This window comes from Phodopus roborovskii, unplaced genomic scaffold (assembly GCF_943737965.1).
Source record: "Phodopus roborovskii unplaced genomic scaffold, PHOROB, whole genome shotgun sequence".
Taxonomy (NCBI): Eukaryota; Metazoa; Chordata; class Mammalia; order Rodentia; family Cricetidae; genus Phodopus; species Phodopus roborovskii.
The window spans coordinates 12,255,236-12,276,555 of record NW_026126469.1 but is presented as its reverse complement, the minus strand read 5'-3'; positions in this window follow the sequence as shown (position 1 = coordinate 12,276,555).

Here is a 21,320-nt window from a genome sequence, read left to right as displayed (position 1 = left end):
TTGATGACTACCTGGAGAAAATGCGCTGGGTATACACGAGGTAATACCCTTCAGCCGTAAAAAATGATGAAATCCTGTCATCTGCAGTGACACAGATGAAACAGGGGTCATCAAGTGAAATAAGCCAGGCACAGAAAGAAAAATTCCACATCATATCACTTGCTTGTACAATCCCCCAAAAAGATGATTTCAAAAATTGATAAAGTGGAATGGAACTTATTAACTTATCAGAGACTGGAAAATGAAAGAGGGCAGGATGGAAGACTTTAGACAAAGTTATGAAGAATAGCAATAAATTTGAGTAGTGTGTTGCACAGCAGAGTGTAGCGTATAGCTACAATAGTAGTTATTTCAAAAACAGCTAGTAAGGTTTTGGAGTCTGCTCTTCACAGAAAAAAGTAGTAAATATTGAGTATTGTTGATTGTGCTACTGACTCAGATTTGGTTATTATACACTGTATACATGATGTTTTGGTTACTGATTTATTTTCTTTCAAATAATCTAGGTGTGTGTGTGTGTGTGTGTGTGTGTGTGTGTGTGTGTGTGTGTGTGTTAGCAGATGATTTTCGGGGTCAATTCTGGCCCCCTTCAATTATGGGTTCTCTATGGATGGAACACGGGTAGCCATACTTGCCCTGCAAACTCTCTTACTACCTGGTCCATCCTGGTGGTCCTACTCTTCCTAAATGACCACTGCTTTCCTTTGTGAATGAAGACACAGTCTGTAGTGTTGGTCATATTATGTAGTTATCACTAAGTCCTGATAATACTATTTTGGGGACCCTGGCAATTAAACCTAGGACCTTGCTCCTTGGAAACAAGTGCTTACTGCCAAGCCACACCAGCAGATGTCTAGATTGCACTTTAAATCTATTTAACTTTTTTTCTTGCAATTGAGGTTTTTTTTTTTTTTTTTTCACAGCCTTTTTAAAGATTGAATCTTTTTCAGGACATACATATTTGTGATGCTGTTTATGTGATAAATACACACTTTCTTTTCTTTTATTAATCAGTTCTTTAGGAACATTTTAAATTTGCCTGTTTTGAAGCTTTGGTTTCCAGAAAAGAAAAGTAATTATCAACACAATCACCAAAAGCTATTTGCACACAAACTCTGTTGTTCTCTTTCTCAGTCATGTTTCTTCTCCATTTGAGCCACACCTCTAACCCTACTCTTTGAAATGTTAAGGGATAAATACTATTTGCCCATGTCCTGAAGAAATATTGGATTCCTTTTCCCCCAAACTACTTGGACAGAATACATATTTATACCTTGCATTGTATTTATTGGTTTGACAAAAGAAAGTACTGTTAGGGCTGGGTGTGGTGGCTCCCACCTTTATTTCCAGTACTTAAGAGGCAGAAGCAAGTCTGTCTTTGTGAGTTTCAGTTTCAGGCCAGCCAGGGCTACAGAGTAAGATCATGTCAAAAACAGAATAAATAAATAAATAAATAAATAAATAAATAAATAAATAAATAAAAGAAACCTGACATATACACGAAAATTACTATTAAATCATTTCAAGAACAATTTGCGGGGGGGGGGGGTTAGAGAGGTGTTTCAAAGAGTAAGAGCACTGGCTGCTCTTCCAGAGGATGAAGGTTCAATTCCCAGCACCTACATGAAAGCTAACACCCTCCTGTAACTCCAGTCTCAGGTGATCTAATGCCCTCTTCTGGCTCATGGTTGGATTATCTTATTTCTCATTGAATAATGTTAGGCCATAGAAAATAAAGTAAAAGGCTAGAATTGGAAAAAAAGAAAAGAAAAGAAAAACGAAAAGAAACACCCTACAAGAATATATTAAGAAAAACAGCAGCAGTGATCTTGTGAAGATGGGAGAGAATGCTAATAGCCAGGAACCAAGTCTTGGCCTGATTTCTGCCTACCCTCTTTGGGATCTCCTGGCTGTGGGCAGGTCAAGTCACCCCCAGCTGACCAAACAATCCAGTGTTTGCTGATATCAGAGTGCTAGTCCTGCTTCCACCCACTGGGAGAGAAAATGCCTCAGACCCCCCCCCCCCAGCAAGCATTGTGAGAACCATCACAGTATTGGACCTGCTTGCACCCACTGGAAGAGAACCTTGGACGCTTATCCACCAGGAGAGGAAGAGACCCCACCTGCACCCACTGGAAGAAGGGATGGGAAGACAACAATATAAGTAAGTACACATTCAACAACAGAAAAATCAGTATGACACCACCAGAGTATAGGAACTCTACACCAGAAAGACCTGAACATCCCAACATGGATGAAGCAGAAGAGAGCAACCCTAAAAACAACTTTATAAAGAAGATAGAGACACTAAAAGAGGCAATGAGAAAATCCTTTAAAGAAATGGAAGAAAAGACAAACCGAAAATTGCAAGAAAGCATTCAAACAGTGCCAGATTTGAAAGCTGAAATAGACAAAAAAACAAAACAAAACAAAACAAAAAAAAACAAAAAAACAAAAAAAAAAAAAAAAAAAACACAGTGTGAGGGAATGTTGGGAATAAAAAAGCTGGGTAAACGATCAGGAACTAACAGAACACAAGAGATGGAAGAGAGAATCTCAGGCATTGAGGATACACTAGGAGAAATAGATTCATTGACAAAAGAAAATATTAAGTCCAACAAATCCTTAACACAAAATATCCAGGAAATATGGGACACTGTGAAAAGGCCAAACCTAAAAATAATAGGTGAAGAAACACAACTCATGGAGAGGACAAGACCAGGCTGCAGAAACACATAGAGGGAGCTGACCTGAACAAGGAGGAGCTAATGGGCCCCCCAGACTGGGAATCCAGCATGGGACTGAATATGGGTCTCAGCCAAAAGGACTGAGCAGTCTAAGGGACCTCAGACAGTGGAGCCAGGATGTATCCCTGGTGCACAAAAGGACCTTGCAAACACATCCCCCATGGAGGGATAACTGCCTTAACCTAGAGACAGGAAAGAAGCCCTAGTCCCTACTTCAAATTATCTGTCAGATCTGCAAGACCCCAACTGGATGGCATTCCCCTACATATGGAATTGGGGTGGGGGGATGGGACGGGAGGGTGGTTAGGGTGCATGTGAGAGGGCAGAGAGGGTAAAAGCGAGGGAGGGAGGGAGAAAGGGAAGAAGGGAGAGAGGGAAGGAGGGAGGGAGGGAGGAAAGGAGAGGGAACTGGGATCGACATGTAAAATAATAAGTTAAATAAAAACACTAAGAGACCATGGATACCAGCCCAGACTACTATACCAAGCAAAGCTTTCAATCACTATAGATGGAAAAAAACAAGATATTCCATGACAAAACCAGGTTTACACAATAAATATTCACTGATCTAGCCCTACAGAAAGTACTGGAAGAAAAACAAACAAACAAAAAAAAAGGCAATAATCCCACTATATCAAAAGCCAAAAAAAACAATAAAGCTGGGTGGGTAAATCTACACACAATACCACCATCACCTACAAATCCAAAACAAACAAGAATTAGCAATCAATGAACTTTAATTTCTTTCAATATTCATGGTCTTAACTTGCCTATAAAAAGACACAGGCTAACAGAATGAATACAAAAGCAGAATCCATTCTTCTGTTGCATATAAGGAAACACATCTCAACTTCAAAGACAGATGTTACCTCCAAGTTAAAGTTTGGGAAAAGATTTTCCAATCAAATGGACCCAAGAAACAAGCTGGCATAGCTATCCTCATATCTAACAAATTAGACTTTAAACTAAGATCAATCAAAAGAGAAGAAGGAGGTCATTTCATATTCATCACGGGAAAAAGCCATAAGGATGTAGTCTCACTTTTGAACATCTATGTCCAAAATACAAAAGAACCCACATTTGCAAAACACACATGACTAAAACTCAAATCATAGCTAAAACCTCACACACTTATAGTGAGAGACTTCAACACACCACTCTCACCACTATACAGGAACACCAGACAGAAACTTAACAAAGAAACAAAAATCTAACAGAAGTTATGTCCCAATTGGGTTTAATAGACATCTATAGAATATTCCATCCAAATACAAAAGAATATACCTTCTTCTCAGGGCCACATGGAACCTTCTCTAAAATTGACCACATACAGGACAACATAGCAAACCACAACAGATAAAAAAAAAAAATGGAATAACCCCCTGTATCTTATCAGACTACCCTTTAAAGTTAGAATTCAACAACAGCACAAATTACAGAAACTCTGCAAACTCATGGAAATTGAACAATGCACAATTGAACCATTTCTGGGTCAAGGAAGAAATAAAGAAAGAAATTAAAGATTTCTTAGAATTCAATGAGAATGAAGACACAACATATCCAAACTTTTGAGACACTTTGAAAGCAGTTCTAAGAGGAAAATTCATAGGACTAAGTGTTCACATGAAGAAACCGGAGAATAGTCACACTAGAGAATTAACATCACCACTGAAAGCTCTAGAACCAAAAGAAGCAAACTCACCCAGAGGAGTAGACATGAGTAACTAATCAAATTGAGAGCTGAAATCAATAATGTAGAAACTAGGAAAACAATACAAAGAATCAATGAAACAAAGAGTTGGTTCTTGGAAAAAATCAACAAGAGAGACAAACCTTTATCCAAACTAACCAAAAGCCAGAGACAAAATGCAAATTAAAAAGCAGAAATGAAAAGAGGGGCATAACAACAGACACTGAGGAAATCCAAAGAATCTTCAGGTCATATTTTGAAAATGTCTACTCCACAAAATTAAAAAATTTAACAGAAATGGATAATTTTATGGATAGATATCACTTACTAAAATTAAATCAAGAACAGATAAGCAATTTAAATAGACATATAACCCCTAATGAAATAGAAGCAGTCATCAAAAGTCTCCCAACCATAAAAAGCCCAGGGCCAGAGGATTTCAGTGCAGAATTTTACCAGAAATTCAAAAAAGAGCTAATACCAGTACTCCTCAAAGTGTTCCACACAATACAAGCAGAAAATTCATTGTTGGACTCTTTTTATGAGGCTACAATTACCTTTGTACCTAGGCCACACAAAGACACAAGTAAGAAAGAGAACTATAGACCAATGTCTCTCATGAACACTGATGGAAAAATACTCAATAAAACGCTGGCAAACCAAATGCAAGAATGCATCAGAAAAATCATCCACAATGACCAAGTAGGCTTCATCCCAGGGGTGCAGGAATGGTTCAGTATATAAAAATCCATCAACATAGTCCACTATACAAACAAACTAAAAAAGAAAAACAACATAATCATCTCACTAGATGCTAAAATAGCCTTTGACAAAATCCAGCACCACTTCATGATAAAGCAAACCAACAGACAATATCAAACTAAATAGAGAGAAACTCAATACAATCCCTCTAAAATCAGGAATAAGACAAGGCTACCCACTCTCTCCATATCTCTTCAATATCACACTTGAAGACAACAAAAGGAGATCAAGGGGATACAAATTGGAAAGGAAAGTCAAACTTTCACTATTTGCAGATGATATGATAGTGTACTCAAAAACTACCCCAGGGAACAGCTGATAAACACCTTCAGCAAAGTGACAGGATACAAGATAGAGTAGTCCTACTATATTCAGACAATAAATGGGCTGAGAAAGAAATCAGAGAAACATCATAATTTACAATAGCCACAAACAACATAAAATATCTTGGGGTAATACTAACCAAACAAGTGAAAGACCTGTATAGCAAGAGGCTTGTGCCTTTAAAGAAATTAAAGAAGATACCAAAAAAAAAAAAAAAAAAAAAAAAAAAAAAAAAAAAGAAAGAAAGAAAGAAAGAAAAAAAAATAGAATGATTTTCCATGCTCTTGGATACATAGGATTAACATAGTAAAAATGGCAATTTTGCCAAAAACAATCTACAGATTCAATGCAATCCCCATCAAAATTCTTCACAGACCTTGTAAAAATAATACTCAACTTTACATGGAAAAACAAAAGATCCAGGATAACCACAACTCAACTTCAGGAGGCATTACCATCCCTGACTTCAAGCTCTATTATAGACTTATAGTCCTGAAAATAGCTTGGTAGGGGCACAAAATAGACAGGTGGACCAATTGGATATGATTAAAAACCCTGATATTAACCTACACACCTACAAACAACTGATTTTTTACAAAGAAGCAAAAATTATACAATGGAAAAAAGAAAGCATCTTCAACAAATGGTGCTGGCATAACTGGATGCTGGTGTGTAGAAGACTGCAGATAGATCCATATCTATCTCCATGCACCAAACTCAAGTCCAATTGGATCAAAGACCTCAACATAATTCCAGCCACATCTGTTAGAAAAGGAAGTGGGAGGCACTCTTGAAAAAAAATGGTACAGAAGACAGATTCCTGAACATAACACCAGTAGCACAGAAACTGAGATTAAAAAAATTAATAAATGGGACCTCCTGAAACTGAGATGCTTCTGTAAGGAAAGGACACAGTCAACAAGACAAGACAGCAGCCCACAGAATGGTAAAAGATTTTCACCAACCCCACATCTGATAGAGGGCTGATTTCCAAAATATACAAAAAACTCAAGAAGCTCGTTACCAAAAAACACCAAATAATTCAATTAAAAAGTGGGGTATAGAACTAAGTAGAGAATTCTCAATAGAGAAATCTAAAATGGCTCAGAAACACTTGAGAAAATGCTCAACATCCTTAGCCATCAGAGAAATGCAAATCAAAATAACTCTTGTCAGAATGGCTAAAATGAAAAACACCAATGTCAGTTTTTTGCTAGAGAGAAGAATGTGGAGAAAGGGGAACACTCCTCCACTGCTCGTGGGAGTGGAAACTTATATAGCCACTTTGGAAGTCAGTATGGCAGTTCCTCAGGAAGGTGGGAATCAGTCTACCTCAAGACCCAGCAATTCCATTCTTAGGCATATATCCAAAGGGTACACACTCATACAACAAGGCCATGTTCATAGCTATGTTCATAGCAGCATTGTTTGTATAGCCTGGAAGCAAACTAAATGCCCCTCAACTAAAGAGTGGATAGAGATAATGTGGCACATCTACACAATGGAGTACTTCTGAGAAGAAAAAAAAATGGAATCTTGGAATTTGCAGGCAAATGCAAGGAACTAGAAGAAACTATTCTGAGTGTGGTAATGCAGTCACAAAAAGATGAACATGGTTTGTAATCACTCATGCTATTAGACATAGAACGAAGGTTTACCAGAGTACTATCCATACTGGCAGAGAACTAGGAAGCAAGGAGGACCCTAAGAGAGACATACATGGTCCTATGGATAAAGCAAAATGGACAAGATCTCCTCAGAAAACTGGGGGTGTGGGGGGAAATGAGAGGGAATTAAGAGAAAAAGAAAGGGAGAAGAGAATGGGAGAGGATGACATGAGGGTGCAGGAAGGTTGAGTTGGGAAAAATACAGGAGAGCAAGAAAAGACATACCATAATAAAGGGAGCCATTGTAGCTCTAAAGAGAAATCTGGCACTAGGGAAATGTCCAGGGATCTAGAAGGATGACCCCAACAAAGAATCTTAGCAATAGTGGAGAGGCTACTTGAAAATACCTTCCCAGATAATGAGATTGATGACTACCTTATGTGCCATCCTAGAACCTTCATCTAGTAGCTGATGGAAGCAGAAGCAGACACCCACAGCTAAACACTGAGCTGAACTCCTAGAATTCAGTTGTAAAGAGGGAAGACTGATGAGCAAATGGGTCAAGACCATGCTGGGGAAACCACAGAAACAGCTGACCTGAACAAGAGGGAGCTCATGGACCCCAGTTTGATATTTCAAATCTAACTCATTTCATTCCATTTTGTAACATTTACATTTAAATATAAACATTGATTTTAAAATATAATGAAATATAATACTTTGTCATAAAAAGGACCTATATGAGTGATAATTTTCACTCTTTTGTAAGTGCATTTATTTACTTCTATTCGTTTGATTTGACTTATTCTATTTAACAGTTGAACAGGAAAGTATTGCCTATTGTGCAAAGCAACATACCGTGCTACTTTGTTGAGTCACAAGTGAATCTTTCCTTATGCTCTAAAATCTTAAAAGTTTATGCTCTGCTGATCTGAGGGACTAGACCAATTCCAGAAATGCATGCTCAGTACAGGAAAGGCCTGGCCTTAGCTGCTTACCCCCCTGCCCGTGGACCGTTCACAATGTATTTCTCCGCCTAACTGAATACCCTAGGGCAGTGATTCTTCAGCTTGAGTGAACACTGGAATCTCCAGAGCCAGCAGCTATAAATACAGACCAGGAAGTACTACATGGAGAGGCTGGGATTAAAAGTGGATGCCAGGAATGCATATTTTATCTGTGTTTAATATAAACTCTTTTCCAAGACACAAGATCTTGCTTCGGAGACTGGTTCAGAAAAACAAATGGCATCTGAAGAGTGGTTATCACACTGCATTTCAGAGCTATATACTGTCGACCCCACACTGAGTCACAGGAAAAGGGATGTCTGTACTGAATCATTTATTGCAACTATTCCCTCATGGACAGCATTAGCAGGCCCCAATTCCAATATCACTACATAACTGGGAGGAGAAAAGAAGTTAAAAAAGAGAAAATGAAAGAAAAGAAAAACATTGACCGTTACTACATGTAAAAACATGCATAGTTTATGTATTTGGAAATCAAGCATTCATTATCTGAGTGACCCAGTGGAGTTTACAAAATATTTTTAAAATCGTTTTCTCTTCAAAATTTCCTGAAGATAAGGCATCTTTGTTTTGTTTCCCAGTGAAGCCCACACACTAAAAGCTCTCAATGACACATGGTAAGCTCTCAAAAGATATATATTAAATTTGATATGTTCCTCCGTGTTCCTGCATTTGACAGGAGGAACAATATTGGTTTTTTGTTCGTTTATTTATTTTTTTTCTTTACTGAAACATCCAGTGGCCCATGCTGTAGAAACAACCATGACATCTTCATAGCTCCAGAGACAGATGGCCTGTACTGTCCCTAAGACGATCACTTCAGGCAGTCATTACTCTCTCTGTGTGTGGCTCATCACTCCCTGGAGATGCACATCCTGGCTGAGGGTTTGGAGACACCTGCTGAAACCCAGTCTGTCACCACACTGGCTGTTGCTTTGTGAACGAAGGGCTTGTGAAACTGGAAATGCTGCAGTTGGCCTTTTGGTCCTGCAGGTGGGAGCAGCCCTACATTTTCACTTGAGCACAACAAGATGATTCTGGGTTAAATCATGTTCCCTTAGTGTCATAAGACGTTTCTATGTTCATGAAAATAATGGCATGAGTCCTTAAAATAGACAAGTTTAGATTACATTCCACAAATAGCCTTCTTGATCTTTGTTTTTTAGTGCATAGAATGTGGTGGGAAATCTGCACAATAAAATCAATTGCTGTTGTTGAAGACCTAAGCTGGCTATAACTCATGGCAAAATAAATCATTGGTTTTTAGGTTTGACTGTAGAAATTAGAGAATGTGAGTGCAAGGCACACCAATTAATAATGTCAGGTCTTTGGCAAGCTACTGAGTATTTCCTGTGGGGCCTTCTTGTCAATAAAATAAGAATTATGAATTGTTTCATGAAATTATGGAAAATAACTAGTATTTATAAATGTTCTATATAGCATCCAAAATACAATAAATAACCAGCAAATTATAGATATTATGATTTACATGCCACAACTCTGACTAAAGTTGTTAGGGTCAAAGTCTGAGCTCTTGAAGACAAACAAGCTTGCTTGGCTACCTACCTGCAACCGCCAATTAAAGAAACAAGTGATGCTGAAAACAGAGAAAGGGGATTTCTTCAGTGTGACCACATTGCATGAGAAACAGTGACTTCTAATGACCTTCCAAGTCCAAGTTTGGGGACCTGGCATGATTAAATAAAGAGCAACAAGTATGCATACTTGTGTAGTCTGGGCCATGATGTGGTCTTGTCTGCCCACCACTGACATCCCTTATTGTATTAGTTCCAGTTTCTCCTGTAAAGACTGTCAAAATGGTTGTTAGAACTATGTGCAATCTATTTCTGCAAAGTAATTTCTACTGCAGATCTCACCAGTATTCTAGCTTTTCACCAGCAGGAAATTCCTGAGGAAATTTCAATTCCTTAACACCAAATTTTCAATAATCTGATATCCAAATAGAGGCGGAAAATCATGTCTCTCTTTAGAATATCTTGCTTCTTGCAAGGATAGTTACACTACTCTGTTCTATTAGTGTGGGTCAAAAGTAAGTATACATACATATAGCTGTATTTGATACAAATCCGTACACAAAACAATAAGTTTACAACACCAGCAACAAAAAAAGATCCTGTAGAACAAATTTTTACTCTCCTATAGTTCTTTCAAAACTATTTGGCAAGGACTGAGTAAGCCTAGTGCCTAGAGTCTGAACTCCAGAACCCATTTCAACAAGCTAGATGCAGTGGTACATATCTGTACAGTTGGTATCCTTGTAGTGAGAAGGTAGATGAAAACAGGAGAGTGCCTGTAAATTGCAGGCTGGATGGGACAGCAGAAACAATAGACCCTACCCCAGAGAAAGGGCAGAAAGAGAGAAACAACTTCTAAAATGTTGCCCTCTGACCTATGCACACACCCCACGGCGCGTGTGCATGCACACACACACCCCACGGCACGTGTGCATGCACACACACACACACACACACACATACACACACACACACACACACACACACCCCTACTAAAAATTTGGCTTCATAGCAGTTTATACCCAAGCAGCCGAGTTTGGTGACCAGTGAAAACATACAAATTTATAGGAGAAAACAGAAAAGGGAGATTTAATCAGTGTGGCCACTATGGGAAGAGGGAGGAAAGAGGCCCAGGGATCCTTCTAAAGATATCCTTGGGTCCTGAAGTAAAATACAAGTTTAAATAGAAGGCCAGGGATGTGCACATCTAAGCGGTCCTGATCAAGATGGAGTCCCACCCAGTCCTGGTCCATCTTGGTGCTTCAGTTTCACCCTGTAAGGTGTTTGACAAACTGTTAGAACTGTGATATGTCTTTCTTGAGAAAAGTTCCCTCTCTGGCTTCCCCCTTTTTCTTTTCCTAGCATGAGGTTCACTGAGGAAATTCCCGAATCTTGGGGAGTTCTTTTTCTTTTCGTTTCAGTAATGTGAAAGCCTGGACTATCACTTTAGAATATTTACATTTCTTCCAGGCTGGTTATACAACCTCACATGCATGAAACATGACCACACACACACAATTTCACAGAGAAATATGAGAGGATCAAAGTGATAAGCCAGCAGTAAAATATTGTGGGGTGGGCAATAGGGCAAGTCTGTAAGGGTTTCTTGTGGGTCTCTCTTCTGGGTGCAGAGGAAGGACAGTTTCTACAATTGCAGTTGTATAAGTTGTAATCAACAAGGTAGGTCAGAGAATTTATGGCCATCTCTGACACAGAAACGAGATGGAGGTTTAAAGAAATATATTGAGGTTTTGTGACTGGCTCCAGGTAAATGTGTTCTGGTTTCTGTGACTCACCTTGGGGGAAGGAATTGATGTTTCTAGGGTTCTGAGGCCCCCACATCCCCCTTGAGGTTTTGTCACAACGAAGGTCAGGCAAATGGTGAATGCTTTGTACTTAATTCATGCTGGGCAAAGAAACACTGAAATTGTCAAGAGAAACACTCCTAGCTTGGGCGGTTGTGCACTTATCACAGCCCTCACGGCCACCTTACAAAGTGATGCTGTCAGCTTATCTGATGGATTCTTAGCTCATCTAACATTGTCTAAACACTTGGGAATTTCATGCATGCCCAGAAAGTTTCTGCTTGTGACAGTGGATGACTAACTGTTTCATTCACACAGCAGAATTGAATGATATCAGAGATGCAAGTAATATTATTGTCTAGAGCCTGTAAGTAAATGGACAGAGTATAAAATTAAGGAGCAATGTCTCTTACTGTGTCACTGTGTTCCCCTGTGTCCAAAATATGACATATATGTGAACAGTAGGAGACTGTGAGGCTGAAGTGCAAGATTATGCTTACCTCATCTTTATAAGAGAGTATCAGTCCTAGCTGGAACTGATGTGATCTCATCACTGACCCACTGAAGAATTTAGACACTAGACAAGTGCTGGAGATGTAACTCAGTGACAGAGGGCTTGAATACCTTATGCAAGGACATGGGTTTTATCCCTGATACCTAAGGAAACAAATAAAGGAGTTACCCCATATCAGACAGACCAAGAAGCATGTTTTCACTCCTTCCTGACAACTAAAATCTTACTCTTCTTTGTTCTCAAACTTTAAACTTTAAACTGAATGACATCCTACAACCAAGTTTAGGAAGCCAATAAAAATCATTGATAATTATGTAATAGTGAAGATGTTACAGCATGAGTGATCACAATGACTTTATAGAGTTATGGAAATAGCATTTCATATTTTGGGCTAGACCAAAGAAGTGATGTACTAATCTACAAAGGAGGACAGCAGCATTATGGATCACAGCACTATGCCAAGGATGCCCTTTCTATATTGTACTTTGTTGGAAAGCTATGATGCTCAGTAACATATTAGATGCATCTTTTACTTCAGAAATTTCAAATACCAATACAAAGACTTACCTGGCGCTATCTCATAAATCTAGAAAGTATCTATATTTGAGGAAATAGTCTTGGTATACCTCCTCTACCTTTCTCCTTGCTCTTTATTCCACATCAACCTGCACCAATATCCTGTCTTCCGGTGCTTTCCAAGATGGGAAGTCTTTGGTTCATTATTTACATGTCTCTGCTAACCTTCTGGATTTGGAAATTAATTTTGAATCCTCCAGATTTCACCTTAATATGATACCTCTTGACCCCTTTGGAATCTACATCTTGTCCTCTGTGTTTCTGTCTCTGCTCCCATCTTTCAACAGTTAATTTTTCAGAACCGTTTACTGTTGACCACCAAGGGCAAATTCAGGCCTTGAATGTCTCCTTGGTTCACTGGCACATGACTGAAAAGTCTACAAACTTTGAAGACTTTCTTTTAAGTTTATCCACCATATATAGCCAGCCATGTTTTCATGATCAACATTGAACTGGAAAAGGAGGAAGAGTGAAGAGAACACACTTCAGAGTACATTATGGTTCATGGAAGGAGGAAGTGCTGAGGCTGGTGTTTAACTGCCCTCTCAATGTACTTTATGCTGTATTCAGTATGGTGGACCATTCTTGGGGCCACAGTCATCCATGACTTCTATCTGTACTCATGTGTCTTCACCAACAGGTATGACCCCCATTAACACCCCAATCCATTTATCTCAAAACTACATATGGCTCACGATAACAATTTTCTTGTTTTTATGGAAAATAGTTGGTTAGTGCTATAGCAAAACATTTTCTCTGTGTTTCTTTTCATGGTTAATTTTACATATCAGTCTGACTGGGCCACAATAAACTTCTGTGAGATGGATAAAGCCAGCATTTGAATTGGCAGAGTGGGAAAAGCAGATTGTCTGCTGTAATTATAAGGACCTCATCCAGTCCATCTAAAGCCTGAAGGTAATGACAATGTTGGCCATAGCCCCCAAACATGACACACAATCCCCAGAGTATGAGTGAATTCTTTGTACTGGTTTTAAACTGAGACATGGGCTTCATTGCTGCCTTTGGTATTGAATCAAAATGTCAACCAGTCTACAGCCTGAGGGACCGAGATAGAAGCTGTGATCCCACATCTCCAGAGTGTCTAGATTAGACACCAACTATGTCCCAGGCTACCTGTTCAATCTTTATATCTTGGGGTAGCTTACTTTCAAAATTAAGGACAAATTCTCAGTCAGTCTCTGTCTGTCTGTCTCTCTCCCTTCTCACTATGTGGTTTCTATTGGTCTATCTCTATGTTCATTGGTTTTGTATTTCTGTGACAGAGACAGTTTTATAGCAACCCCTTGTTTCTCTTAGTCTTTCTCTTTTTCCCTTCTGGGAACAAATGCTCTAGCCAAACACTGTTTCTTAATTTTTTATTACTTTTTTCTATTAATACATGTTTAAGTTAGAACACATTTTAATTCTTTCCATTTATTATACACCTAAACATCTATCAAGAATAAATATTAACTTCAAAAAAACCTGTTGGGTATCTTGTGTTCATTTTTCTTTTGTGCATCCTAGACTTTTACTTACTAATGACCTAGTTCAGTATGTGACTGTCCCAAGGTGTCTCTGTGTTTGCTTGATGTTTCTGAATGATGTTAATTGCTTTCTAGTGAGGACAAAAAGGGAAGGGAAGGAAAGGAAGGGAGTATAAAGGGAAGGGAAGGACATGGGAGGAGAGGAGAGGAGAGAGGAGAACAGTAGAAAAAATAAAGATATGAATAAGTAGAAAGTGTGTCAAACACACGGAAGGCACTTAGTATCATAAATTAATAATAATAATGTTCAAAAAGTCTACAGGGAAACAGAAGAACAAGTATATATACATAAATAATGAGAACATATATATGAATACAAATATTTAAACAAATAATACAAATGATATGGGAGCACAAATAAAGCCATAATTAATAATTTAGAAAATCATTATCTAAGGCTTTTTGGAAAAGACTGTGATTGGCTCAATTCTGATGCAGAATTCGGTAAACACACACACACACACACACACACACACACACATACACAAAAAAGGAAGAAATGAAGAAATGAAAAAAGAAAAAAGGAAGGAAGGAAGAAAGGAGTTCACTTGGAGTGATGCTTATTCAGCCAAGGCAAAAAGAATATATATTGTGTTATTGAGGAATGAGTTTGTAATAGCATCTATAAGCATTTTAGGACCAGACACCTTTTATTTGTCTTGATCTTGTAGATGCCCAACAATACCAAATACAGTGATTGTGTAATTATCGAAGCCCACATGCTGAGGTGGTTTGTTTGAAAATGTGAATGCCAAGGAAATAAGGATTGTGCAACCTGGTCTATTGAATGCTAGGATTCACAACATGCACATCATATACATGGATAAGTGAACTCTGTGTTCTGGGTATATGCACTAGAGAGTAACCAGTGAGTAAGAATTTCTTGGGCTGGAAAGGGCTGGTCATACTCAGAATCTCCATAGATACATTTGTTATTGCCTGATAAGATATGCTGAGTGTAAGAATTCTGAGGAGACCCTCTGTAGTGATCCCCATGTTAAAACCTTTTGTTTGGCAGACACTTCACTTTCAGGAGGGAGGTTACATTCATAGAATATACCAGTGGACTGGAATTCTAGATACTTGACTTTAGTAAACGATATACTTCTGATTTTCTTAAACTCTGTTCAATGACAATATGAGAGGTAAAGCTTTTGACAGTTTTTGAATAAATTTGATCATTGTAGATAACCCTGTATAATTGAGATTTGACATAAACTGTTTAAAAAAATTGGCCAAGTAAATTTCATTACTGATACCTTGAATGAGTAAAAGGCTTATGCCTATGTACTTCAGTCCTCTTTCACTGCTATTTTAAAAATTGTTTATGTATGTATGTGTGTATGTGTAGGAAAGCAGTGTATATCACTGCATGTATGTGTCATTTGACCTAGATGACAGTTGTTAGAGTTCATTCCTTCCCATGTGGGCCTTCGGGATTGAACTCAGGTCTTTAATCTTGGCATCAAGTGCCTTTAGCCATTGGCCATCTCACTGACCTATTTTTGCTGTTTTGAAACAGATCTCATAGTCTAGTCTGGCCTTAAAGTCACAATGTAGCTGAGAGATTGGCCTGGAACTTCAGTTGGTCCCATTTTCCTCTTCCAAATGTCGGGGTTATAGGTATTGACCACCATACCAGCTATAATCAAGTTCTTAAATCTTCTTAGTTTAGTCATACTCAACTGGAATATATAGATGTTTTTGTTTGTATTATGTTGTTTTATGCCTACTAATAGATCTACTTGAAAATAAATCACTATTTTACAGAAAAGGGAAAACAGGGAACATTTGCTAAGTATCTTATTTAATCTGAAAGAGCTACAGGGAAACAGAATCGGAGCAGACCACTATTACCTCCATGAGTCAGGGAGGTGGAAAACTGCCCAAGGAAACCAGAGCCTACTCAAAACCAAAGCTTGTTCAGAGTCAGGCTTCTACTTCCTCTGCTATCTGCCCACATCTGACTCACCCAGATCCTCAGCCAGCATTCAGATGCACTCTCCTCTCTGACCACTGAGCAGAAGGAGTTAGTGCCTGGAAATAATGACATGTAGATTATCATTGTAATTCCACAATGCATTCTGGTGAAACTATGAAGCAAGCTGCTTGTGTCCTTGACTAAATCAGCCAAGTAGTCTCAACCAGTTCACTCTCAGGAATGCATCACTCATGAAATGTGGAAGCTGTGGTTGTGCTTTATATTTTGCCATATATGGCGAAGAAGTAATATCTAAGTTCTACTTTCCTTCAGCTTCTGACACCAGAGCCCCATCCTTCTCATCTACTGGCCCTTAACATTGAGACCCTCTTTAGTCATCTCACCTCTGTCTTCTTATGACTGCAGTGGAGTCCCTGCTTAGATATAGTATTTCCTTGGAATTAATATTAACTTATTGTCTATTGGAATAATCACATGGGAGGCACTTGTTTGTGTCTTTATTCCAGTTTCTAATTTATTTGGGGATTTATATATGAAAGTACATTGTATTTCCATCCTCCTAAATCTTTTTGCATCTCCACAATCTCCATGACCTCTCCTTGAGTAATTAATTGGAGCAAACATTGAAAGCCGGGATTTACTCCCTAAAAGAAAGTCGCAGTAAGGGATTCTATCCTGTATTATCACCAAAACTCAAGAGGAACCTTGGATGTCATCTTGGCCAGCCCCCTCACTTTATAGAAGAATAAACTGAGGCTCCAGGAAAGTATCTTAACTAAGAGAAGTAGCTGCTAAAGACCCAGATAAAGCTCAGACCCTGACTCTCCTCTGTGCTTGGCATTGTCCATAATAGTCTTGAGCAGTGAGTGAACCTGCTCAACACCTTCCCACCCACAGCACTGCCCACACATCTCACTCATGACATTAAAACAAATGAATTTCATTTGACATTTTGTGATCTTTGTGATCATAGATTACTAAGCAGAACACAGGAAAATGCCAGGCCTTACTTATAACTTGACACTAGTAGCCAAACTAGAGATTTAAGATACTACAGAGAGCCTCCCAAGGCATTGGTTTTCGTTTTAATATTTATTTGCTTGCTTGATTTGATGGGGAATGTCCTTCTGTATGTAAACTTCTCTTATTGGTTGATGAATGAAACTCTTATTGGTCAATAGCCAGGCAGGAAGCATAGGCGGGGCTACCAGACAAGGAGAAGGCTGGGGGAGGAAATCAGAGCGAGCCTGCCAAGAGACACCATGCTGCTGAAGAAGTAATGTGCCAGATCACTGGTAAGCCACACCCTCGTAACAATACATAGATTAACAGAAATGGGTTACTAATTAAGACAGAGCTAGCCAATAAGAAGCCTGAGCCACTGGCCAAACATTTTATACTTATTATAAGTCTTTGTGTGTTTATTTGGGGGCAAAACGGCTGTGGGACCCGGCAGAACAGAAACCTCCATCTTTATTTCTTACCAAAGATTAACTAAGGTGCAATAAACTAAAATTTATTTATAGAGCAAAAAATAGTGATAAAATTCAAAACAGAAATCCAAACAACAAGTTCTTATAACAGAAAATCATTAACCACTTGGCTTCCTTGCCCCACTCTTGGGAAATGTCCATGTCACATAATTTAAACTAGGTGTGTGAAGGAAGGGTTCACTGGATACAAATACTGCAGTGATGATCCTGTTGCTTTATGCCTTTTGTTTTCGAAGGAGAGTCTATCCATTGTAGCCCATGGAAACCTCTGACTAACAGTCCCCTCTCTTGACCTCCTCTGTGTTGGACTGGAGTCTTGTGCCAGCAAAACCACCTTCTCCCTTGCCTTTTGAAAGATTCTTGTCACTATCAGGATAAGGTATACAACATTACAGGGAGGCTCTTTCCCAGTCATATCCCTCCTGCTCCCTTCCCTAGATTCATACCTCGTGAAGCCCTAGCACACAGCCTGTTGGATTGAATTCTGAAATCCATAGTCTTTTAAACCAGTAAACCAGCTGGGGCTCAGAAGTCTCCTCTAAAATAAGATGTGCTTTCCATTCATGTCACCTCTGAACAAACATCTTCATTCTTCTATATTCTACCTGTATCATCTTACAGCTTATCTACTCCTAAAATCTTCTTGCTCACCAGAATCATATTAAAGTTGTTATCAAATGCAAGATGCCCACAGAGACGGTCATTTCCAGTCATCACTGTTTCTTAAAGTTCAATCACTAGGAGGTTCTGAAAAGCCAAGTACAAGAGGTCATTCCCCTGGGCCCCTCCTGTCCTATCATATCAGTTATCAGAGGACTGGTCTCTGTGCCTTCCTTCTTTTCCTGGTTGAGAGTTCCCCTTGGATAGAGATGGATCTTTTATCTCTCAAACCTCAACATAACATAAGTGTATAAGATACCTTTCTTATAACGATGAAGTGATGCATGGCAGAAATAAATTTACTAGGAGGAAATATTTATTTCAAGCATGGTCTCAGACCGTTGTGGTGGAGAGGGCAGGCCAAGCAGCTTGTGCCAAGGCAAATGGAAAGCAGGGGACTAGAAGTAGGAACAGTAACCAGGGGCCAGTCTCAAGGTGTGGTCTCAGTGACATAATTACTCTAGCCTAGCCCAACTCCTAAAGTTTTCACTTCCTCCCACACTCTCATCACTTGCAGATCAAATATTCATTTCAAGAGCCTGTCAAGACAGTTCCTCATAAAAGCATAACATCTTATCTTTATCCTCAAGGGCCCATAGCCATCTCTGCAAGGTACAATGAATTTTTCACCAAGAGTCCCTTTAAAATGTCAACACTCAGTGCTGGAGTGGTATTTGTATGATTTCAGCAAAAACCCTTGCTGCTATTCCAGAGGGCCTGAGTTTGGTTCCAAATACCCATGTTAGGCAACTCACAACTTCCTGTAACTCCAGCTCCAGGAAAGTCTGTGCCTCCTAGGATCAATAGGCAGCTGAACATACATGGTATATTCTCTCTCTCTCTCTCTCTCTCTCTCTCTCTCTCTCTCTCTCTCTCTCTCTCTCTCTCATACACACACACACACGCACACACACAAATAAATAAAAATTTAGTAGGTTTTTAAAGCCCTCAAATTGTTAATGTTTATATCAAAGTCTGAAACACTTCTAATATTTAAGACCAACTCTTAGCTGTAGTATCCTGTAAGATAAGAAAGTCAGGTATAAGTTTTTAACACATATACACACCATATATACATACATACATGCCACACACACTCTAACAAGTACACACACCACACACATACACAAACACCACTCACATAAACACACACATATACAGATGCCATACATGAACACACACAAATATATACACACAAATATACCACACAGAGAGAGCTACAACACACATAACACATATGCCACACACATGAACATACATATCCACACAAATATACATACATACACCACACATATACACATGCAGAGGAACATAGATTCACACATGCATACGCATAACACACCATGTATACACACACACATCATGTATACACACACACACACACACACACACACACACATGCATGCCCGCATTACAAGCACAGTGGCATGGAGTAGTCCTTCCAATTCTAAACTGAGTGATATGGACAGACTGGACCTCCTGAAACTGAAAACTCAAAAGGGCAGATGTTAAATCCTTTAGATCCATGCACAGTACCCATGGCACATGGCTTAGCAACCTCATCCTTTTAACTTTGCCAGTTACAGCCCACATGGAATTCTGCTGCCTCTCACTTTTCCTGAAGCCTTCCTCTGGAGATATTTCACAGCATCTCTAGTATTCTGAGGTATTCATGGTACTTTAATCTTTACTCCCATAGCTCTTGGATCACATGACAGTGGCTGCCTCCCAACTATGGCCCCATCACACAGTGCTTAGCTTCTAGGTTTTCCTTTGAAGTTTGGGTGGAAGTCTCCATGGTTCCTAGAACTTCATTTTTTCATCTGTGCATCACATGGGCAGTACTAAGGTTTGTTGCCAGTTAGAGCTATAGTCAGACTCCCCAATCACAACTGTATTCTTCATACCTGTGCAGCTCGGGTCAGTGAAAGAAATCTCAGTGAACTGCTTCACTGTGAGAGAAGTGCCCCAAAGGTGTTCTTTTCAAGAGAAAGTCATTTAAATCAACTTACTCTTTCCTACCCTTGAACTTGCTGTGGCTGGAGTGTAGCCAACTCCCGTGCTGTCCTCAAGACTTCCTTCCTATTGTTCCAATGAAAAAGTAGTTGGCTTCTTCTAACAGCACTAAACTCCTCTTGAACTTTGCCTCCCTCGTCCTTAACTTTTTAACTTTTCAGTCCAGCTGGAAAGTGTTTTAAATGTCTTTGTGCTCTGGATTTTCCCCTAATTTTCATTGCAACATAGCTAGAAATGCCATAGCTACAGTAACCAAAGGCTGAACAATGGATTGTCTTTAAACATGCTATACCACACAGACTAATCTATCACCTTTAGACTTGGTCTCTGAGTCCTTCCACAAACCAGCTGCAGTGGTAGAAGAACCACATGGTAAGGTTTAGTCACAGGGATGTCCCCAGTGCCATCAGACTTTCTGCTGCTATGAGCAAATATGTGATAAGAGAAGAAATGAAATTTGAAAGAATAATTTAATAATGAGGTTGGCAAACCAGTACCATGCTTATCCTTTGTTTACATTATGACCATAACTGCTCCCTTATTTTCCTAATGACTTCTCAGATTCTCTTAATCTTACCATATATAATTGTGGCAAATATTTTTGTTCCCCCTTCTCCTAGGACACTTCATGATATATATGTATTTGTGTAGCTCTCCCACTGAGTTATGAGGTCCTGAAGTCAGAGTCTGGGCCTTTTATCAATTTGTGATTATGTCAAAACTAAAACATATATTCATATCTGTTGCTGAATTAAATAAAAATTTTGTATTTCTCTCATTTGATAATCTTTCATCTCACCAAGACTGCCATAAGAAACTCTTTGTAAACATTTAATATTCTACATAATTATAATTATATTTTGTTCTTTAGTTACAGTTATAAGAATAAAGGCTGGAGAAGGGGTGGGGGTGGTTACAGATGAGTGTCCCAAGTGAGTGGGGTCCCAAGGTAAGAGACCACGTGGGAGAGCATAGCAGATTCCATAGCAGGTGAGGGTGACCCAGGCAGGAGGGAATAACACGCCAGGCAGATAGAGCTTGAATGAGAAGTTTATTTATAAAGGGGAGCGAGGG